Source organism: Limulus polyphemus, unplaced genomic scaffold, assembly GCF_000517525.1.
Source record: "Limulus polyphemus unplaced genomic scaffold, Limulus_polyphemus-2.1.2 Scaffold209, whole genome shotgun sequence".
Taxonomy (NCBI): Eukaryota; Metazoa; Arthropoda; class Merostomata; order Xiphosura; family Limulidae; genus Limulus; species Limulus polyphemus.
In genome coordinates this window covers 371-12,729 of record NW_013665819.1, presented here as the reverse complement: position 1 = coordinate 12,729, position 12,359 = coordinate 371, and the positions used below count along the sequence as shown (strand labels likewise).

At 30.8% G+C, this 12,359-nt stretch overlaps 1 long non-coding RNA gene across 1 annotated transcript in view; it reads right to left on the bottom strand.

The window, feature by feature from the left end:
* LOC106478411 overlaps positions 1-11,186 on the bottom strand; it is an 18,744-nt gene extending 7,558 nt beyond the window's left edge. The window contains exons 1-2 of the long non-coding RNA XR_001292066.2: positions 10,865-11,186; positions 3,917-4,051 (exon numbers count right to left, since the gene is read on the bottom strand). This is a non-coding gene — a long non-coding RNA (uncharacterized LOC106478411). The remainder of the gene's footprint in view (positions 1-3,916; positions 4,052-10,864) is intronic.
* Positions 11,187-12,359: the final 1,173 nt, after the last annotated feature.

Sequence of the window (12,359 nt, the reverse complement as noted above, 5' to 3'; positions counted from 1 at the left end):
CATGCTATAACTTTTAAATTAGTACGTGAATGTTAACAAAATTTGGCAGATTATCATTAAAAACATTACAATGCTTTCATACGCAAAATATCTGATTTTTTTATTAAGTTGTAAGGTTTGTAAAGCAACGTTTTTCTGATGCCTTTTTTTTTCTTTTCACATCTTGCCTATCTATCATGCAAAATAATTTTCATTTTAAAATTAAAAATACTTTTACGCATCAGAAAATTTTAAAATTTCACTTGCGAAATATTCATAATGTCCAAATAGTTATCAAATGTTTCTTATAAAAAAACATTATATTTTATCTGTTATTTTCAGTAATTAATCTCTGTATGGGTTCGGTAGATTTGAACAATCTCGCAACAACTACAAAAAATTAGGAAATAAACATAAATTATGCCTCTTCATTCTAGAATAAACATAAATTATAACTTGTGAAAGTATTTGTCTGCTAAATTATACCTGTTTCTAAATTACAGAAACTTTCTTCAGTGAGAATACATCAGATAGCTTGAGATAAGGTAAGCTTATAAAATTTAGAGATGGATTGAATGGGTAACAGAGACTTTATTACAAGTTTAAGACAGTAACAAGTGTGCTATTTTTGGAGAAGGTTTTTGTCATCATCAGGTACAACTAGTTTCCCAAACACACAAATATATATATGAAAAATAGTCATATGACAGGAGATTGCTTAAAGCTAAATAAAGGTATCATGTTGATGTTGGGTTTCTGTTTAAGATTAGTGTTTTACTTTTTAATAGATACATTATTGTTTTAATGAGTTGCAATATTTGTAAACATGAGATGTTTTTATTATGTTCACAAAATAAAATAACTAAACTTATCTAATTTGATATGATTTTAAGTTTATATAGTGAATATAGTAGAGGACTGAAAAATACTGTGATGACTCGTATCTTTATTGAATATAATTTTTTACATTTATCATATTCAATGTTCAAAAATAAACTGGCTAAATGAATTCTTATTTATTTGCAATTGTAGTCACGATATGTTTTAAATAAAAACATTATTACCTTTATCAGTGTTAGTAAAACATGTTTTCATTAAAAATTATCAATTTATATTATTTACGTAAGATCACTGGGAAATTGATTACTGCATATTAAAAAAAACATAATGGTAATTGCATGGTGGTATTTAGTTGATGGAAGTATTCATTCACCAAATAGGAAATGTCCTGATTACATACACATTTTTAAATTTGTGGAAGATATTTCTTTAGACAAAGAAAATGTTTTTCACAAAATTTGTAAATGGTGATATTCAGAGGATATTATCACATGAAATAAAGGGTAATTAGTAAATTACTTAAAAAGAAACAAAATACAGTAAACAAAAGTAGGAAGATTAATACCATGTTAGAATAATCCAGTAGAGCCAGCACAAACCCTTTTTTTTCTTTCTTATAACAAAGATGGGGTATACTAATGGATTAATGAGCACATAAATTTATCAGTCAGCAAATATCAGTACTCACTCAGCCCTACACATTATGTACTTACTTGAGAAAAGAAAATATGCTTGGAGCTGTATGGAAACAAATTTTATTAATGCAAATGATCATGCCCGACAACCAAATCCATCTACTGAAGATTTCCAAAGGAGATCTAAAACATAAGCCCTACATCTATTAGGTATTTGTACAAAATCAACACTGCCAGAAATATTTTTTGCAGCTCTCAAAATATTGTAGAGAATATTAACAATACAATTTCATACAACTTGAAGATAATGTCTTGTATAAATTGTTTGGTACAAAAATCTCCACAACTAATACAAATTGTTACCAATAATGCAGATGAATGTTACATGAATATTGCAGGGAAATTCCTTGGCAGGAAGAGAATTGATAAATCATAAAAGAAAAGTTATAGAAATAGGTGTTGAGCTTCAGGACTGGCATATCAGTGGGGACCCAGGTGACATTATGTGGTCTGGAAAACATCTAAAATCACAAATCTCTCCACTATGACAAGGAAATATGTATCTTGAACATCAAAGCTGAAAGAGAACTAGTTCCAATAAAAAAAAATTGAGTCAGCTCTCACAAATAAGTGCTCTGAGATCCAAAATTCAACATATGCTAATTAACCAATTAAGTCTTCACAAGAATTGAAAACAGCTTACAACAGAAAAGCTAAGTCTTTAAGTGGATCATAATGCCTAAAGTGAACAACTTGTGATGGTGAGAAGAAACAGACTCAAGTCTTCTCATTTTGGCATGGTAGCTAAAATGAGAGTATCATCATCATGCACTAACATGGGAAAAAAATTCTTTACACAAAAGATTTCTAATATGTTGCCATGGGATACAGACCAGCTTACTAACATTTAGCTTCAGAACAATACCACAAACAGCAAAATACAACAGTCACTGTATGTGGGTTACTTATTTACAATTGAATATGGATATTTAGCAGCTGGTCCATATAACCTGATTGGTAACAATGGTATTATTGAAATCAAATGTCTCAAGAAAGCCAAAAATATGACCCCATTTGAAGCAGCAGAGAAAATAAGATTGTTTTACCAAAAACAGAAATACGACTGATGTGAAACAAAACCACAATTATTTTCATGAAATTTAAGGGTAGCTTCATATTACAAGGAGATATTTCTACCAAAATTTATTCCAAAACTTGACCAATTCAACAGACACAGTCTTCTCCCAGAAATAGTTGATTTTCAAACTGAATGCTCTATGGAAATAAAAGATCCATTATACATCATTGAGGCTAGAGATAGAGAAAACAGACAAATCCAGATGGAAATGAAATATGTCCCTTTTTAGAGCCAAACATCTTTAAAAAGAAAAGTTAAAATAAAAAGCACTTCTATTTATTCCAAATTTACATAATAAAATAATGGAATGACTTTAAAAAATGAGTTTTTTAGTGTAAAACATGTAAACAGGATTATTTTTATTTAATTCAACACCATTTTTGGTGACAAAAATGTTTAAATAGTATCACAAAGATAACCAGTAAATGATCTTGAAAAAAAAAATATCAGCAGAACAGAGTTTTAGAGCAAATGGCCTCACTAACAGTTTGATAAGTTTCAAAAGAATAGGCTAAATGAATGCAAACCTTATCTTGCTCATCAACATTCGAACACCTGTAACAGCTTTAACTTAACTTAAACAAAGTTTTAAACCATGGAAATGATTCTAACATTATGAGAGTCAAAAAAAGCTATTCTAATAAAATTTCTCAAAATGGGTATGCCTCAAACAGCAGACAATATCTAAGGAAAAGAACCCCTTCCCGAGTCAAACAGTTGAATTCTCTTATCTTTTGTTACACTTAATAATCCAGAATTAGTGTCATTAAAATATTTTGTAATATTTCCTTTTTCGATAAACTCACTGTTATGTGCCATTTAAAATATTAGCTATTGGAATGTTGAGTTAAATACCTTAATATTTTTATCATAAACTATGAACCTGAGTATTTACAGTTTATTTACAAGTAAAACATTAATAATTTGATTAATTTCTTTTAATTAAGTTTTATCATATAATATTTACAAAAAGGTTGAAATTTTCTATTTGCAATCTACACCAGGTAAAAGCATGAATAACCAAATCATGTTACAAAGACGTTTTCTTCCAAAATGAAATTTTTCATTAATCTTGAGTTTTAACATCAAAAATACTTACTAAATAATTATACATAAGCTCAAGAACTAAATAATAGAAAACTGAAAGGTACCTATCACTTACAAAGCACAAATACTTTGGGTTTATGATGCTATTCAATACAGCAAAACACTTATTTAAATATACTATAAAATATAAATTAAATAATTAAATGCTATAAAAACAAACTTTTGGTTAGAAAATTAATTTTCACTCCACAAAACTTGTTTACTAAATATTACTTACCTTTTTAACCAATGAAATTCATAACAATTAGGTGCAAGATAATGTGTGCAAAGATGAAGTCAGCAAAGGCTCGTTCTGAGCTAATGTAGTGTAACTGGCTTTTATTTTGTGGATTCACCTGTAGTCGCAAACAAACTGAAACCAAGAAAAACATTTTATGACCATTTTTTCTAATCATTTACCTCACTACTTGACTTTTTACTAATACAAAAAATTATGAAAAGTTATAATCATTCTTCATTAAAAAAGCCACCAAAGGATAAGAAATATATAGACAACAAGGGATTATTTGGTCCTTCAAGGCTGTCCTTAAACACACACACACACACACACTTCAGAAAAGTAAAATTTAGACCCACCCTTTATTTTTCAAGAAATTGAATCTCTTCTTAAACTCCTGCCTTCAACAAATACTAGTAGCAACTCCTTCCACAATTCAACATTTACAAACATTAATAAATATAGTTTCTTGCATGCCCCCCTCCTTTTTAAATGAGTGAAACAGTAAGTTAAGTGACAAGATATATTATATGGATAAGCATTAAAATGCATTATGTGTTGTAGTAATTACTTATTATGTTCACTGATAAAAAAATATCTTAAAATACTTAATTTTCCATTATTGCACTATTGACTCTACCTTAATCACCCCCCCCCCCCGAGAGATAAATTGCATCTCCCACACTTTAAGAAATACTGCCATATTAGAAAAATAAAACAGTCTCAACTGGAGCCTAGCCTGTCTTTTTCCAAATCTTAAGGTAGCGTCTTCTCTACCTATTGTCTTCACACTATATATAGTACAAAAATTAGAAGTCTTTATCCTTGTTTTTTCCTGAATAATGTTGTAAACTTCAATAAGATCACCTCTTACCTTTTTTAAAAATAAAAAATTAATAGATCTTAACCTATTCCAATTATATAACCCATCTATCCATGGAGTCATCATAGCAGCCTTCCTCTGAACCCTTTTAAGTAAGTCAATATCCTTTCTTAGATAAGGAGGCCAACGTATATACAGCATTCCAACTACTAGATTTGTATATAGATTATTACCTCTTTTGACTTATAGTCAATACACATCTATGAATACACCCTAAAATTCTATTAGGTATACTACTAGCAACAGTACTAGTAATGCCTCGATGGCTTGAATGACTTATGCACCACCATGACAATATCCTTTTCTTCAGTCATTCCTTTATGCTTTGTTTTCATATCAACATCATTTGACACACAAATTTGGTATTACAATAGTAATATTTAATTAACTTATAATATAATGACAACTAGTATTTAAACTTTTTTAATTTATGTAATAAATTAAACAAGGCCATAATTACTACACATTTACACTAGAATTAACGGAGTACGCATAAAGACGTACTAAGTAAATACAGTTTCTTCTTTAGTGTGTTTTTGTAGTACCACAAAGAAAACAAATACTAAGACATTATCACATCTTGATATTAATGTTGACTGGTCAGTGAATAACCTGTAGTTGTTGCATATCTTTCCAACAAAGGTATACTTTGGTACTGAGATTATTAAGAGGTGGGGTATTTTTTCACAATATGAAAATTCTCAAAACTAAGATATACACATTATATTAGTGAAAAAAGTAATAAAACAGTTTTAAAAGTTGTAATAGCCTTGAAATCATGTTTATAACAGAGACTAGTCGTTAATGTGTTTGTTTTTTTTTCAAGGAAAATGGTTAATTATTTATTTGCACAAATGTGAATTAACTAGTTGTCAAATACATTCTTTTGGGAAAAGAAACATACCAATTGTCAAAGCTTTTGCCAAAATACTAGCAAATAATAGAGATTTATTAGATGTTATTTATAGTAATCTGACAAACTTTATCCACCTACAGTAGTTTGTAGATATTTCAAACTGTTATCACAGGTCCTGATGAGGTCATGTATTCAAAAGAAATATAAGAAGAATTATAGTAACAGCTGTTTGGGATATATTGGAATGCTCAGAGATGTGCCACTACCTTGATAAAATTATATAAAAGCCTGAAAAGAACAGAAATCATCAGAATCTTTACCCAAACATTAAGTTTGTTACAACTCTGACATGATGAAATGGAAAGTAAAAAAAAATTAAAAAAAGAGAAAGAAAAATATTTAAATAGCCTTGTGCCTGGAGTGGATAGTAAAGCAGATAAACAGCTATAACAGGAACCTAGAATTTTATAAATAACATGTTTACATGTACTAGGTTTTTTTTTTAAAATTGCTACATATCATGAATTGTAAAAAGTATCATGCAAAAACTAGGATGAATATTTCAAAAACAAGAAAATGCTAAAACCACTAATATGATTTTCATGTAATGTGAAATATAAAACTAGTACTAACTGTACATTGAAATAAGTTAGTCTAAAAAAATATGAAGGTCAACTTAATTGAATAATAAACCAATTTGGTCATGTTACGAAACTAATGAGACTGCATAGTTTAGGAAACCATATAATGGTTGTGTAAGGATAAAATAAACTTACAACACAGCATATGTCACTTCACTTTTGTACCAATAAGCAAAGCTAGAGAATTTTGAATAACTCCTTGGAAGACAGTTATTTAGTGGATTGAGAAGTCGAATAGATTGGCAAGGTTATCAGTTGTCAATTGAACACATGAAAAGCCAAGTTCCACTGTTTCTAATGGAGTTTTCTTCCAAAAGATTAGAATAGGGGTAGGATGAGTTAATGTTGGGACATAATGACTCATTACAACTAATTTAGGTAGATAAATTGATATAGCCACTGTACAAATTGAATCATGTATATTAGTAGGTAATTATGGAAGTCCAAATAAACCACCTTACATTAAACTCATCATTTTCAATGTGATCTGAAAATTTAAGAAATATTTTATTCAGTACTTCCAAACAAGGATATTCATTTTAGGATAAATCTCTGAATTTGAAACTTGAGTGTTCATCACATCTCAGACACCTCATTAGATGGTCCTTTTGTCAGAGATAACATGATCCAAACTGCATACTCAAGGCAATATCAATCCATTATGACTTTTGGTTTAAAAAAGGTTAGTACACTATATGTGAAGTTTGCAAGTATAATTTGTACTGGGAATTGTGAAAACAAAAAATTGGTGGATGTGGGTGATGAAAATAGAAAATTTCATTCAAGGGAACAATGGGTTTTTCATAATAGTTTGTGGTCAAATGTTTTATCAGAACCAGTTAAGAGACAATTCCAATATAATTAGTTAAACATACAAAAAGGGGGAGGAGGAGGAATATACAAGAAATAACTATATTATGATTATCTGAATATCTACAACTGATTTCAGAGAATACAATGATATCAGATGTTGCCCTTTTAAGAGTGTGTTGTATTTCTAAAGAGATGCCACTTCTATAATATAAAGATAGTAAAAGAGCAGCGCTGAAGTAAATGAACATTGAGGCCTATAGAAACAAGTTGTCAGAGTCTGATGGGCACATACCTTTGAGTGGTATACAAGCTACCCCCACCACTTGGAGTACTAATTATCATTATTAAAATTGAGCAGTACAAGAAACCTAACTGTACATTTCACTAAGGTTAAGATACTTAAGCAGCTGTGCCATTTCTCTCTAATAGACAGCACAGCTTGATTAATTAAAATGATTAATTTTTAAGAGATGGCAGTGAAAGCAATATCCATCACACTAAATAACAAGATCATCTAAGCCTTCTGCCATGAATCTATTACTAGTTATCCAGGCAATGGTTTGTTACTAGTAGTAAAGCTAACAGAAGTTTAGGATGTACTTATAAAAAAGTAATGAGTACAACTGAAAAGACAATTATCTCTTTCTACACATTATTAGTTATTCGAAGAGATTATGAACAAAAGTAAAAACAAAGGTATAACAATATACCAACCACACTATCTGATATATCCAGTGCTGACAAGGTCTTTCACCTAATACCATGGTTCATCACACCAGCTTCACTTAAAATACTGTGAAAAGTTTTATTCTCTTACTGGAAAGCTTTCAGAGGGCCACAATAAAGATAGGTTAAAACTATTTACCCATTTAGCTTATTTTCTCTTAAGAAAAGAAGAGTAAGAAGTGTTATTGCTGAAGTTTACAAGACCATCTCAGGAATCAGTAAGATAAAGGCCTTTATTTCGTTGTGGTGTATTCTAAAGACAACATGATGAGAGAACACAAGTGTAAGATTTGATAAAAAGACAAGCTGGGCTAGAATTTTCTTTTCCTAAGAAAATGAAGGAATGAGTATCCACCATCAGCAGTGGAGGCCAGAATCTTACACAAGTTTATGATGGGAATTGATGACTTCCTTAAAAACAGAAAAGGTAGTTTAATTTGTCATGTTTGGTGGGTGTGTAGCAGTGTTCCCTCTAAGCTGTGCAGCCCCACAACAACCAATTGAGTGTCACACACTTCATTATTCCAGCTGCATTGATGGCCTTAATGACACTAGCAGTTAATAGGCCTAAAGGTCAAATAGTCAACTGGTAGCATTACAAAGCGGCCTAATGATCCAATAGGGTCAATGGTCTAAAAATACCCCCACCTCTAAAAAAAACTGGTAGCACACATTGCTTTGATACTGGTAGACATGAAAAAATTCATTCTGCAATTGGTTTGAAAAAATTAGAGTGAACATTGATGTGCAGAAACAGTTTTGAAGAACTAAATGAACCTTTGTTGTCCATATGTCACAGTATATATCAAAATGTCTGTTTCTAGCTTCTCGTACCAAAATCTGAAAAAAATGTCATTTAGTATCAGCAGATTTTATATCACTGAAATCCAGTAATGACTTGTAGAATATACAATGCCTATTAATTTTCAGCATAATAGTTTTTACTACTAGTAGACTCTATAAAGACAATCTGTTTGGCTACATTAAAGGTTTAATTAAGTCAAAACATAAAGCAACTGTAATACAAACACATGATCTTACAGAAAATATTTGTGAACTTTTACTTTTTATAGTATGAATGTGAATGGATTTTATAGTTAATCAAAAATAATATTTTTGTAATTCAGATTGAAGAAATCTGCTTTTTCATTGCAATACCCTTATGCAAGCATTCGTGAGTACTGTTGCATGATCAGTTCTCTTCAAGGAAGAGATTTACTCCATAGTTCTTTGTCTCTCAATTCTTTAACAATTAAGTGGGATAATTGTACATGTAGGAACACTCAAGTGTCTTATACAATGATTTCAGCCAATCCTTGTAAGGTTTTTGACTTGTGATCTGACATCAAATTTAGGGTCGGTGCTTGGCATCCATTTCCCACCTTTCATGACTTTGCAACATCAGATGCCATGTGGTCTCAAGCAATTCCACAGCATCCCCGCCCTTAGCACCTCCTTCAGATAAGATATTTGCTAAAATTAGAATGTATGAACAATTGCAAACGTGATGACTTTTGTGAGTCATTTTAGCACAGCATTCATGCCTTCTGACACATTGGCAGTGATACCACTGGTGCTTTTAAATATACCCAAGCCTTCTAACAACTACCTGTCACATAGTCATTCGGTCTTAATTAACTGCTTTGTGGAAGCAAATATTTGTTGGCCAAATGAGTTTTTACTTATATTATAGAAAAATGATAACACATTTTGAGATACTTCTTAGTGATTATTATATAGGAGAGTTGGAGTAACAGAGGGACATGACACATAACACTTAGTGCTATTTAAGTTTCCAGTCTTTGCAGTAATATGCTCATCCAGCTTTTAACAATTACATTAGCTAGACTATAAACTAGCCCTTGACATCTTTTTCTCTCATTTGCATTTTTTTATTTTAACAGTGAATCTCCAAATCAACTGGACCAATTGTGTAATTTTGGATAACAAAGAAGGGTCCAAATAAGATTTGGAAAAGTTGGAATAAAATACAGTGATATGAGAAGTAATTTGCTTTGGATTTTTCTATAGAAATAGTGGTCATAGTGATTTTCTATCTACCCAAAGTTAACCAGTCTCACTGCTCTGTCCATAGCTATCCATGTATTCTGACAATTCTGTTAATATACATGGTCTGAAACTAGACGAGTTAAATGTTTGGAATTTTTATTAGCACCAACAGAAATTCTTCTCTAGCCTCTTTTATGGCTTGCTTTCTCTGTAACTGGTATCCTGTCACAATCACATCAACTGCACTGGTAACAAACACACTGAGCATTTTACTACCTTGTACTTGCAAGTAAGCTTTGAATATGATGTTTCTGACAACTGTTCTCCGAGATATGTGCAATCTTGTCAAAAAATCTGCTGCATGTCCTTACCATTCCCAATGATTATGGACTTTTAATGAATTTCTGCAGATAATTTATTATAATAACACCATGACCTCAGGCAAGTTTCAGTAAAATATTGCTCCATCTAGCAAAAATTACAATCATTGTATTTCCTCCAGTTCTACTTTTCAGTAACAGTGCATATGCTATAAAATTTGGAAGAAAGTCAAGGAAACACAAGATTTATGTCTTCCAGGGGTGGAATACCCTACATGGTCTGGATGACTCAGAGATTTGTTATTCATTTAAATAAAGAATTGCAACCATTTTGGTACAACTACTACTGACTGATACTGATAGTAATTAATGATTTAATCATCTGAATTCTTATTATAAAATCTGAAGTTTCAATCTTGTATTAAGAATTACTTTGCATCTGATATTTTTTATTTTTATATGAAAAAATGCATGCATCTATAATTGTAATTATATCTATAGCTTAAGACTAAGAGTAGTTCTTCTATTAGAACTTACTGTCACAGAGTTAGAAGTTCTACTTAATTAATATTAAAATAATTAATAATATTAACTTTTACGATCTCATTATTGCCCAAATATCAGGCTAGACCTGGTCATATATTATTATTATTACTAACGCTTTGATCTTTAATAATAATAAAAAATGCGACAACTTACCGGCGAGAACGAAAGATGCCACACATGAAATAAATCCCGATAGAAAGGAATTGAACGGATATGTACCCACCAAGCAACAATACACAAATTGGATTATTCCCGTAAGAAGTATATAAAAAAGATAGGCATCTATAATTTTGAGTCGTTTAAGAGTATTTGACTCATAATCTTCATAAAACTTAGACAGTACTTCTCTCACACTTACTGCCATAACTGCGAATTGTTATTTTAAAGAAAAAAGACACCACTACCACTCAGTAAAACATTTACCCTATCAACCAAACCCTCAGCGTGGCGTGTTTTCAAAAGTCAACGAGATGTGCTTGCGTGGCATGCATGGGTCGAAGTCAAAATTTCGTCTTCTGCCATTAAAAATAAATCTACATGTATTGCAATATACGTTCCAAAATTACATTAAATTAAAGAAAACAAATGAGAACAAAATTGTAAGACATTTGTTTAGCATCTGCGTTCATACAGCCCAATTTATGGTATTAATTAGATAAAGCAAATCGTTATTGCTATTCTCTTGTCGAATTATAAGAATAGATAAGTTAACAAAAGCCAAGATTAAAAATGGATGCAAATTTTTATTCGTGTTTATAAATTTATAATATTGGGTTTTTCCACAGAAATTAATTTATTAAAGCTTAAATTTGTACTTCAGTGTTTGTTTATAAGATGTTGTAACGCGTTATTTCGTTGAGCATGTTCATTTGGATTACCTGGTAATAACAATGGGAAACCAATTCCACCGAACAATAAGAAATTAGTTGTTCTTCTTTAGTTTAACGTTTTCTACAGGCTATTTTTATTTGTACTTGTAAGCGTACGTGTACAATCAGCATTTCAATAAAAATTCTAAGACTAATGGTAAGTACAACTAACTCACAAATATACTTACTTACAAAATGTCTTCAGTAATTCTTCGAGTAACTGAATTGACTAGATAAATCTCACTTCTAACATTGTACTGTAAACAACTTTCTTACACTGAACTCATGAACTCTCTGAATACTCATTAACTTTATTAACTGATTACTCATTTTTATAAACAATGTACCCTCTTCTCGAAATATTAGACGAAGTTTCTCGATTATTATATCATGATTATAGCAGCTTCTTCTACCAAACAACTAAATTATAATATTGAAAAATTAGTTTACAACACTGTGCCCTTCCTGTGTCCTAGTTCCCTTGAACAATCCTAATATACAAATGTAACAGTACATTAAGCTGTCTATTCACCAAGTTTTTTAATGGTTTCTTTCTCCAAGGGAAATAGAATGCAGACGGGATGACTTCTTGTCCCTTATTGTCACATATTATCCTATTTCAGTGGGAGTTTTCTCCAAGTAGATGGTCGAGGGAATCCATTGGTGGCTCCATCCTTTATGATCCTCTAGAAGTTGTCTCGGCAGAAACATTGGGTTCTTCAGCACGCTAAGTTTCCACAAGCAAATTCCTCACTGAAATTATCCAGTTGGCAGTTCTC